General features: G+C 56.4%; 1 long non-coding RNA gene across 1 annotated transcript; it reads right to left on the bottom strand.

The window, feature by feature from the left end:
- Positions 1-711: 711 nt before the first annotated feature.
- LOC6899625 (uncharacterized) lies at positions 712-1,272 on the bottom strand. The gene is made up of 2 exons (XR_004470137.1): positions 1,181-1,272; positions 712-1,120 (listed from the first exon to the last, which is right to left on the bottom strand). It is a non-coding gene; the product is annotated as an uncharacterized lncRNA (long non-coding RNA).
- Between the last annotated feature and the right edge of the window lie 10,690 nt (positions 1,273-11,962).

The raw sequence follows: 11,962 nt of genomic DNA, 5'->3' as shown, positions 1-11,962 counted from the left end.
CCAGGAAGCGAATGTGCGTGTGGGTCTGCGAAAAAGTGAAAGAGAGAGTGCATTTTGCAGTGCAGTTTTGTATCTTATTTTATTTCACGTTCCCGCTGTGGCAGCTCCTACATACATATGCTGGCACCGTACTATCCTCGTATCTTGTTAGGGGGCGGTGCCACACTACCACATATTTGTTAGCCATCAGGATATGCAAAAATTGTCAGTGTAATTGATTTTATGGCCCCCATTTTGAGGCATCGTCAAGTTGGCAGCCATCGGTGGAGTGGACGGAAGGGAAGCAGTGGCCATGGCAGTGGATTAAGAAGTTGGCCAAACGATGGCAGACGACACATTTGATAATTTCAATGATTTCACCGACTGTCTCCCAAGTCGTTACCTTTGTTTTTTCTTTCTATTTGTTGTTTTGTTTTTGTACCTGTTTGAATTTCTTTTTCGACGCGGGTACCGTTAGCTTGACCCGGCAATGTCAGCAGCGGCAGCACCGTCAACGGCGACACAGCCACAAAAAGCGATCGCACATCAACACTTGCACTGCTTACAAACTGTGTAGATATTCGTATTCGTTTATAATGTTAGGCACCGCACGGCCTCCTCAGCATACAAATGAGTGTCCAAAAATGTTCTTAACAACTGACTCTGCGAGACTCGAAAAAAGATTTGCCGCCACATTCACATTTCGCCAAAAACAGCTGTTCGATTACTGCCTTTATCGTTATCGCTATTCAGACCTTTTATCTCACCGATTTATTTGTTTTTCTTCTCTCATTCGTTCTATAACAGTGTGGTATTTTGATTGATAACTAGCTAACAATTTAAAGCCATAAACACATTATTTTAGTTGATTTGATCGCTGATAAATGTGTGTCTCTGTGTGGGTTGTGTGTGTGTTTTCCTGTACGTGTAGCTTAAATCCATTTTACCCTTCCATTCCCGCCCTCACCAATTCCGATCGATCGGAGGGTCAGACCAGACTAAATCCCTGCGTTTGCTGTATGGCATGCAGCAGTTCGAATTTGAGGCGCTCCTTGGTCTTGTAGCGTGGCAGATCCAGCAGATGGAAGCATGTATGGGCCACTGGCAGGAAACGTTCATCGGTAGTTGGTTGTATAGTGAACTGGAATTTCGTGGATTGTCCATATATTGCTGCTCATAATAGAACATGAGTTTTACTTACCCCGAGGGCCTTTATACCCTGAATAGGTATACGATCGCTGCCTGTTAAATACAGCAGGAAGTTTCTTATTTCCGCTTCGGATAGATCATGGATCACCTCCCAGAACGATTTGATCTAAAAAGAATAAGAAAAAGTATTTACATATATACTTTATATATCCTTTGGGGATTTCTGATTCCACTCACTGTCTCATGCCTGAAGAGTAGTCTTCTTTGTACTCGCAATAGTCTTCGAGTGCCTGCCAGTCATAGTCCTCATTTCGCACCACCACGGCCATCAGCTCCTCCAGCTGGAATACGTTGATGACGCGACCGGAGCAGACCTTCATGAAGCCCTTGTGGAAGGCTTTGTAGTGCACCTCCGACGCCTTGTTGATCACAAAGTCCACATACAGTTCCACAAGGTCATGTTAGGTCCGATGAGCTCGTGAGGTGGCTCAAAGGGGGCCTAGCTGAGGCCACCGGACGGGTCTTAGGTGGCGGATAGCGAACGACCTAACTATATACAGGTCATATAGGGAGAGTACCGAAAATAAGCAGCCCCCGACAGCCAGCGGGTGTTCGCGAAGTAGCAACACTGACGATGCGTTTGTGGTACCACCTCGTATAAGTAGCTCACACACTCCTCTATCTCTACACACTTCCTACCGTCTTTCCAACCCCCACATTCAGCTCACACCGGGCCGGACTAAGAATGTTATTCGACCCATGCCGAGAGTCAGCCTGGCTGGGGGACCGGTATATAAAACTAGCCCAGTCGTTAACGGAGAGCTCAGGGACTTGGCAGCCCCCTGTTCTAAGTATGCCTTATCCGGGCAACGTGGATCTCTGCCTGGACGGACCGTACCCCTTCTCTGCAGCTCGTGGGAAAAGAATGGAAGATATAAAAATAAAAAAAAATGAGTCTGGCACTCCCCAAATGCCAACAGGGAGCAATCCCAAGCAGGGGAAGGCAGCGGCCCAACCCGCAAACTAGCAGTGAAAACCTGCGCGGCGGTCGACGCTATGGAGTGCCCAAAGGGATCCCATCGCGGTTTCGGGGTGGGTGGTGAATTGGCTCCCAATACCGATACCTTGGCAGAGTGGCTATGCAATCCTGCGGCTGCTCTGCCTGGTGGTAAAGTGGCGGGTGATGAGTCACCATCTACTAGTGTCCAAGCCAAACCTTTTACATATGCCGATAGAAGGAGTGCTGGCAATATACTCCGTCGGCAGAGCGGTCCAGCCGAACGGACAAATGGATAAAGAAGGCTGAGTGGGCCTCGACGGTGCTGCCGAACTTTGGCAAGGAAGCAAAAAGGCAGCGCTCGCAAGAGACTCCTGGGCCAACACCGAAGCGCTCCAGAGTACTGCCTAACACATCGTTCGCGCAGATTGCCAGGGAAAGGACGCTGATTGGCGTCCTGGACAGAGGCAGCGCGGACCCCCGAATCCCCAAACATCAGTTCCCAAACCCATCCCCAAAGGCGAGCTCAATTTCGGGTTCAGCTCGGTGACCGTAAAGGTCTTCAAGTTGGATGCAGCGGCCGGGGCGCGTCCTGTAGACAAGCCAGTCGAGCAGGACCCTGCCTCGGAAATCGAAGCATCCGACGATCATACGGAGACAGACCCAGAGGGCTACTCCACCGATGGCACGCTGAGATGCGACTTCGAGGCGATGTGTTGCCACGAGGAAGTCGAGGCCGATCCAGATGCCGATATTACAGTGGTGGAGGACACTAAGGATGTCCTTGAGGCTCCTTCAGATCAATCTTCACCACTCTAAAGCAGCATCCGCTGCTCTTATACTCCGCCTCGAAGAGAGCGGAGCAGACGTAGCCCTAATCCAGGAACCTTGGGTAGCGAGAGACAAGGTTTGTGGACTAGGGTCGAAGGAGTACAAGAAATTGTAGCTCAACATGAAGGTAAAACCCGCACCTGTATTCTCACCAGAAAGCACTTTAATATCTTTCTTCTCCATAGTTATAGCGATAGCGACAACACGGCGGCAAGCCTAGAGCTGAAAGGGACACATCTTAGGCTGATTTCGTCCTACATGGCCCATGAGGAAAACGATCCTCCAAAGGACCTTGTCCGCAAACTAGCCAACGACAGCGAGAGGTCGGACATAGACCTACTGATAGGTTGCGATGCTAACGCTCACCACACTCAATGGGGGAGCTCGAACACAAATGTAAGGGGTGAGTCACTTTTCAGCTTTATCCTTAACTCTAATCTATTTATTTTTATCGGGGCAACGACCCCATTTTTATAATTAAAAATTGACTGGAGGTTATTGACCTCACCTTAGTGTCTCACAAACTGTTAGACATAGTCAAGAGTTGGCAAGTCCTTGATGACCAGTCTTTCTCTGACTACAGATACATCGAGACCATACCCTCGAGTGTCGAAACCTAATGACTATATTAATCCCAGGAAAGCCAACTGGAGGACTTAGTCCCCTCCAAAGCACCAACATGCCCGAACACAAACGACGACCTAGATCGTCTAGTGAACAGGTTCACAGAAGCATGCAACAAAGCCTTCGCGGCAGCATGCCCCTCTAGCAAACCTAGGGGGAAAAAGAAACCCCCCTCGATGGATCACATCCTCAAAAAACGTAACATAAGCTAGGCAAAAAACAGCTTCAACCCGTTCAAATCGCCAGGCCCTGACCAGGTAATCCCGGCCCGTCTTCAGAAGGCCGTGGATACGGCCATCAACTGGCTACAAGGTATCTTCAGGAAGATACTGGTTGTGGGTACAATCCTGCGAGCATGGCTTAAGGCAAAGATAGTCTTCATTCCCAAAGCAGGGAAAGCCTCGCACTCAACTGCAAAGGATTTTAGACCAATCAGCCTTTCGTCCTTCCTTCCTGCAACTGAGGACAACTATACATCCTCAGTTGCTGTCAGGCGCACAGCATGCCTACCGGAAAGGAAAATCCACGGAAACGGCTCTTCATGAAGTGATCTCAGCGGTAGAGAAATCTCTACATTTCAAAGAGTACACACTCAAAGCCTTTCTCGATATTGAGGGAGCTTTCAACAACGTTGTTCCGGGCGCCATTACAGAAGCCCTGACTGACCTGGGGGTGGACCGTCACTTGGTGATGCTCATTGATCAATTGCTCACATGCAGGACGGTGACATCATCGATGGGATCGTACGCCCAGTCAAGGTATGTCAACAGAGGCACCCCGCAAGGTGGTGTCCTGTCTCCTCTTCTGTGGAATATAGCAGTCAACAAGATTCTATGTGACCTGGAAGGGGGGGGCTGCAAAGTCGTGGCCTATGCGGACGACGTTGCGATTATCTTCTCAAAGCTAGCGCAACTGTCGGAATGGACAGAAACGCGCGGCCTGGGAGTAAATCACTCAAAAACGGAACTCGTATTATTCACAAATAAATACAAGGTGTACAAATACATTACCATTACCACTTCTCGTATGTCTCTCTCTCCGAGAGCAGGGCACTTCTCCTCTCGAGGCCCTTGGCCTCTTCGCCGCATCCGGATAACCGTGGGCATCTGGCCTGACCTTCGCCTTATCCGGCCAGCCGTCAGCTTTTATCCGACTGTGCTTTTGGTCGCACTCGGCCTGTGGGAACCATGGTTCCTCACACCCCCCTCTTTCTTCTCGCAGCGGAATACTTCCGTTTTCCGCGATCTCGGGATGGGGTGGGCTTTCCTCATTCAAACGGCCCGAAGTTGCGCGCGCCTTTTGTTGTACCTGGGATCACCGGCGTTCTGGCGCCCTCTGGCGCCTTTGCTCGAGCGGCGCTGCCAGCCCTTGCACTTTTCTGGCTGGCGCCGAATTCCGCCTATCGATAAGGGCGCTTCTGCGATCCACTCGATACTTCCCCCCCAGTCGGTATTCCGTTTTCCTTTTTTTCTGTTTTCTCTTTATTCATGTTCTCCCGCGTGTTCTGCCCTTTTTTTTCCTTTTGTGTTTCTTCTGCCCCCCCCCGCTGCCTCCGCCGTCGCCATTCCTGCCGCTGCAGTCGCGGGATCAGGTTTGGGGTTTCTCCTCCGCGGGTCCCTGTCGTTGCTGCCGAGGGGGCTCTCCTCCCACACCCGGGCGCCGGTCTCTGGCTGGGTCTCGCACGGGGCGGGCCCCGAGGCCCACGTGATGTGCAGGGTCTGATGGTGCCAAACCATCCCCTGGCGCACGGCGGTCCGCACCTCCTGTGACACGTATGGCCCTATTACGGCCGCCTCCGGTCCCCTCCATTGTGGCTGCTGCTGCCACTGCCCCTTCTCTTGCTGCTGCTGCTGCTGCTGCTGGCGCTGCTGATGCTGGTGCTGCTGCTGCTGCGGCTGCTGCTGGTGCTGCTGCTGCTGCTCCTCCTCGGTTTGCGGTGGCCGCCTCTCGGGGCCCTCGTCGTCCTCGGCTGGTGGCGTAGGCTGCCACAATTCGCCTTCCTCCTCCTCGGCCTGTTGCAGTCGCCGCTGCCATTCGGCCTCGGGATTCGTGGCCCGCTCGCCCCTGGCCGGGGGCTGCGCCCCCTCGGTCCCCGCCTCGTCGGCCCGGGACTGCATCGGCGGCAGTACCACTCGGAATGGCGGGGGTGGCGGCGCCTCGTCGCTCTCGTGGCCGGGCTCCTCCTTCCTGGTGGCCCTTCCCTCCTGTCGCCGCCGCGCCTCCAGCCGCTCGTCCCTCCGCCGTCGGATCATTCGTGCCGCCTCCAGCACCCGGTGGATCCGGCGCTTCTCCTCCGCCGTCGCCTCCTGGAATTTCCGTTTCAATGCTTCGCCCCGGTCGCAGGGTCCCCCCCGCAGGGTCAGCGGCCTTCTCACTCTGGCCTTCTCTTGGGCGGTTGGGGCGCGTGGACCGTCGATGCAAATAACGTCGTCTTCGCTCTCCCCGGCCCCCTCGTCCGAGGATACCGTCGGTGACACGGAGTCGTGGCCCGACGGCGCCGGCGATACTAACGGTGAGGCCAACAGCTGGAGGAACTGGGAGCCATCGCACCATCCTCCTCGTCGCCACGCGAGAGCACGGACGCCCGTCGCTGACGAGAAGCCTCGGCGCGGTAGCCCCCTTCTCCCACTATCGCCTGCTGCTCCTCCAAGAAAGCCCTCAAATCCTCCATCTTCTTCTTCCCGTCCTCGTGGGTGAGCCGTTTCGTCTCCATTTTTTTTCTTCTTTTTTTTTTTTGCTGCGATTTCTCCTTGGTGATAATTACCTTCAAGTGTCCGCCGTTCCGTCTTCCACCCGCATATATACCCGCGTTGCATTACCAGTCGTTCCCTCTAACGGTGCCGGTGCGTCGGGTTCGGTCTCTCTTGCCTGGTTCTAACGGTTGTTACGTGTGTGCTCATGGCTTGTCTCTCTACCGGCCGCGCTCTCTAACGGCATCTTTCCCCTGGTTGGGTGAGTACCGACGCGCTCTCCGCTCTCTATCCGACTTCGCCTTGTCTTTTTTTTTGGATACTGTTGTGTTCTCGCCGCGTTCTTTGTTGGCTGACGGATAATATTTTTCCATCTTTGATGGACCCACCCCCTTCCCATTTGTGCTTACGTATATTTCTCCTTTTATTTTAATTACAATTTACTTCCCTGCTACCGTCGACCTGTTCTTCATCCCGTGCTGATTGGACCCTCCTTGGCCTGGGAGAGTTCTCCCGACCCGGATGACTTTTACTTAACCCTTTCTCCCTTTCCAGCTCGCCCTCTGCCCTCACTGCGGGTCGCTTGCCGCGATTCCGCTCGTGAACAACGGGTCCTCCGACCCTCCGCCCGGGCTGGAATCTTTGGCTCACATCCCAGGGCAACTACTACGCGCCCCCGGCCGGAATCTTTTGACCGGCGTCTCCCTCACACAGTGGCTCGGACCCGAGGATCATCCGACTCCTCGCCCGGTAGACCACGCATGAGCGGCACCCGTCGTTCCGGCCCGACGCTCGTAGTTGCCCTGTGAGACCGCGTTGAGGCGTGAGCCTGGCCCCTGGGCTTTCTTTGGTCGTCCGCTGCCTGAGATTACCCTCCCCGGCCCCGGATTCGCCTCCCAGCTTTGGGGACGCGTTTCCTGTTCAGGTTTGCTGAGCTTTCCCTCTTCTCGCATTACCATCGGGTTCAGCTCGGTGACCGTAAAGGTCTACAAGTCGATGCAGCGGCCGGGGCGCGTCCTGTCGACAAGCCAGTCGAGCAGGACGCTGCCTCGGAAATCGAAGCATCCGACGATCATACGGAGACAGACCCAGAGGGCTACTCCACCGAGGGCACGCTGAGATGCGACTTCGAGGCGATGTGTTGCCACGAGGAAGTCGAGGACGATCCAGATGCCGATATTACAGTGGTGGAGGACACTAAGGATGTCCTTGAGGCTCCTTCAGATCAATCTTCACCACTCTAAAGCAGCATCCGCTGCTCTTATACTACGCCTCGAAGAGAGCGGAGCAGACGTAGCCCTAATCCAGGAACCTTGGGTAGTGAGAGACAAGGTTTGTGGACTAGGGTCGAAGGAGTACAAGAAATTGTAGCTCAACATGAAGGTAAAACCCGCACCTGCATTCTCACCAGAAAGCACTTTAATATCTTTTTTCTCCATAGTTATAGCGATAGCGACAACACGGCGGCAAGCCTAGAGCTGAAAGGGACACATCTTAGGCTGATTTCGTCCTACATGGCCCATGAGGAAAACGATCCTCTAAAGGACCTTGTCCGCAAACTAGCCAACGACAGCGAGAGGTCGGACATAGACCTACTGATAGGTTGCGATGCTAACGCTCACCACACTCAATGGGGGAGCTCGAACACAAATGTAAGGGGTGAGTCACTTTTCAGCTTTATCCTTAACTCTAATCTATTTATTTTTATCGGGGCAACGACCCCATTTTTATAATTAAAAATTGACTGGAGGTTATTGACCTCACCTTAGTGTCTCACAAACTGTTAGACATAGTCAAGAGTTGGCAAGTCCTTGATGACCAGTCTTTCTCTGACTACAGATACATCGAGACCATACCCTCGAGTGTCGAAACCTAATGACTATATTAATCCCAGGAAAGCCAACTGGAGGACTTAGTCCCCTCCAAAGCACCAACATGCCCGGACACAAACGACGACCTAGATCGTCTAGTGAACAGGTTCACAGAAGCATGCAACAAAGCCTTCGCGGCAGCATGCCCCTCTAGCAAACCTAGGGGGAAAAAGAAACCCCCCTCGATGGATCACATCCTCAAAAAACGTAACATAAGCTAGGCAAAAAACAGCTTCAACCCGTTCAAATCGCCAGGCCCTGACCAGGTAATCCCGGCCCGTCTTCAGAAGGCCGTGGATACGGCCATCAACTGGCTACAAGGTATCTTCAGGAAGATACTGGTTGTGGGTACAATCCTGCGAGCATGGCTTAAGGCAAAGATAGTCTTCATTCCCAAAGCAGGGAAAGCCTCGCACTCAACTGCAAAGGATTTTAGACCAATCAGTCTTTCGTCCTTCCTTCCTGCAACTGAGGACAACTATACATCCTCAGTTGCTGTCAGGCGCACAGCATGCCTACCGGAAAGGAAAATCCACGGAAACGGCTCTTCATGAAGTGATCTCAGCGGTAGAGAAATCTCTACATTTCAAAGAGTACACACTCAAAGCCTTTCTCGATATTGAGGGAGCTTTCAACAACGTTGTTCCGGGCGCCATTACAGAAGCCCTGACTGACCTGGGGGTGGACCGTCACTTGGTGATGCTCATTGATCAATTGCTCACATGCAGGACGGTGACATCATCGATGGGATCGTACGCCCAGTCAAGGTATGTCAACAGAGGCACCCCGCAAGGTGGTGTCCTGTCTCCTCTTCTGTGGAATATAGCAGTCAACAAGATTCTATGTGACCTGGAAGGGGGGGGCTGCAAAGTCGTGGCCTATGCGGACGACGTTGCGATTATCTTCTCAAAGCTAGCGCAACTGTCGGAATGGACAGAAACGCGCGGCCTGGGAGTAAATCACTCAAAAACGGAACTCGTATTATTCACAAATAAATACAAGGTGTACAAATACATTACCATTACCACTTCTCGTATGTCTCTCTCTCCGAGAGCAGGGCACTTCTCCTCTCGAGGCCCTTGGCCTCTTCGCCGCATCCGGATAACCGTGGGCATCTGGCCTGACCTTCGCCTTATCCGGCCAGCCGTCAGCTTTTATCCGACTGTGCTTTTGGTCGCACTCGGCCTGTGGGAACCATGGTTCCTCACACCCCCCTCTTTCTTCCCGCAGCGGAATACTTCCGTTTTCCGCGATCTCGGGATGGGGTGGGCTTTCCTCATTCAAACGGCCCGAAGTTGCGCGCGCCTTTTGTTGTACCTGGGATCACCGGCGTTCTGGCGCCCTCTGGCGCCTTTGCTCGAGCGGCGCTGCCAGCCCTTGCACTTTTCTGGCTGGCGCCGAATTCCGCCTATCGATAAGGGCGCTTCTGCGATCCACTCGATACTTCCCCCCCAGTCGGTATTCCGTTTTCCTTTTTTTCTGTTTTCTCTTTATTCATGTTCTCCCGCGTGTTCTGCCCTTTTTTTTCCTTTTGTGTTTCTTCTGCCCCCCCCCCCCCCCCTTTTCTTCTCCTCTTCTCCGTTTTCCTTTATTTCTGTTCCCGGAACACCTCCGTGCGCGTGGCCGACATGGCGATGCGGTACCGCGTACCCCGCTCGCTCACCAATTTTTTTACCCGCCTACCCACGAGGCGTATCTGGGCCTGTGCGCGGCTCACTGCCGCCGGCCACTCCTCCCGCGGGATCGCCTTCCAGTGGCCCGTGGCTGCCGGTGCTGAGCTCTGCCGTTGCAGGGCCGGCCGCTTGGGTCTTGCATGGGGCTCCGGGCAGGAGGCCTGCCTCTTCAGGGCTGGGCGCTCGACCGCCCTCGACCTCTCCGGCGCGGGCCACACCCACGGCCCGCGTTCCCACGCCTCGACCTCCGCGTGTTCCGTCGCCGCCTCGTCTGCCTCCGCCGTCTCCACTCCTGTCGCTGTGGTTGCCGTCGCCATTCCTGCCGCCGTGGTCGCCGTCGCCGGGCCATCCGCTGCTTCGTCCGTCGCCGTCCTCGCTGCCTCCGCCGTCGCCATTCCTGCCGCTGCAGTCGCGGGATCAGGTTTGGGGTTTCTCCTCCGCGGGTCCCTGTCGTTGCTGCCGAGGGGGCTCTCCTCCCACACCCGGGCGCCGGTCTCTGGCTGGGTCTCGCACGGGGCGGGCCCCGAGGCCCACGTGATGTGCAGGGTCTGATGGTGCCAAACCATCCCCTGGCGCACGGCGGTCCGCACCTCCTGTGACACGTATGGCCCTATTACGGCCGCCTCCGGTCCCCTCCATTGTGGTTGCTGCTGCCACTGCCCCTTCTCTTGCTGCTGCTGCTGCTGCTGGCGCTGCTGATGCTGGTGCTGCTGCTGCTGCGGCTGCTGCTGCTGCTGCTGCTGCTGCGGCTGCTGCTGCTGCGGCTGCTGCTGCTGCTGCTGCTCCTCCTCCTCGCTTTGCGGTGGCCGCCTCTCGGGGCCCTCGTCGTCCTCGGCTGGTGGCGTAGGCTGCCACAATTCGCCTTCCTCCTCCTCGGCCTGTTGCAGTCGCCGCTGCCATTCGGCCTCGGGATTCGTGGCCCGCTCGCCCCTGGCCGGGGGCTGCGCCCCCTCGGTCCCCGCCTCGTCGGCCCGGGACTGCATCGGCGGCAGTACCACTCGGAATGGCGGGGGTGGCGGCGCCTCGTCGCTCTCGTGGCCGGGCTCCTCCTTCCTGGTGGCCCTTCCCTCCTGTCGCCGCCGCGCCTCCAGCCGCTCGTCCCTCCGCCGTCGGATCATTCGTGCCGCCTCCAGCACCCGGTGGATCCGGCGCTTCTCCTCCGCCGTCGCCTCCTGGAATTTCCGTTTCAATGCTTCGCCCCGGTCGCGCAGGGTCAGCGGCCTTCTCACTCTGGCCTTCTCTTGGGCGGTTGGGGCGCGTGGACCGTCGATGCAAATAACGTCGTCTTCGCTCTCCCCGGCCCCCTCGTCCGAGGATCTCGGTTGCCGTCGCCATTCCTGCCGCCGTGGTCGCCGTCGCCGGGCCATCCGCTGCTTCGTCCGTCGCCGTCCACGCTGCCTCCGCCGTCGCCATTCCTGCCGCTGCAGTCGCGGGATCAGGTTTGGGGTTTCTCCTCCGCGGGTCCCTGTCGTTGCTGCCGAGGGGGCTCTCCTCCCACATCCGGGCGCCGGTCTCTGGCTGGGTCTCGCACGGGGCGGGCCCCGAGGCCCACGTGATGTGCAGGGTCTGATGGTGCCAAACCATCCCCTGGCGCACGGCGGTCCGCACCTCCTGTGACACGTATGGCCCTATTACAGCCGCCTCCGGTCCCCTCCATTGTGGCTGCTGCTGCCACTGCCCCTTCTCTTGCTGCTGCTGCTGCTGCTGGCGCTGCTGATGCTGGTGCTGCTGCTGCTGCTGCGGCTGCTGCTGCTGCTGCTGCTGCTGCGGCTGCTGCTGCTGCGGCTGCTGCTGCTGCTGCTGCTGCTCCTCCTCGGTTTGCGGTGGCCGCCTCTCGGGGCCCTCGTCGTCCTCGGCTGGTGGCGTAGGCTGCCACAATTCGCCTTCTTCCTCCTCGGCCTGTTGCAGTCGCCGCTGCCATTCGGCCTCGGGATTCGTGGCCCGCTCGCCCCTGGCCGGGGGCTGCGCCCCCTCGGTCCCCGCCTCGTCGGCCCGGGACTGCATCGGCGGCAGTACCACTCGGAATGGCGGGGGTGGCGGCGCCTCGTCGTTCTCGTGGCCGGGCTCCTCCTTCCTGGTGGCCCTTCCCTCCTGTCGCCGCCGCGCCTCCAGCCGCTCGTCCCTCCGCCGTCGGATCATTCGTGCCGC

The sequence above is a fragment of the Drosophila pseudoobscura genome, chromosome X (assembly GCF_009870125.1).
Source record: "Drosophila pseudoobscura strain MV-25-SWS-2005 chromosome X, UCI_Dpse_MV25, whole genome shotgun sequence".
Taxonomy (NCBI): domain Eukaryota; kingdom Metazoa; phylum Arthropoda; class Insecta; order Diptera; family Drosophilidae; genus Drosophila; species Drosophila pseudoobscura.
The sequence above is the reverse complement of the archived record's forward strand: the minus strand, read 5'-3'. Positions and strand labels throughout refer to the sequence as shown.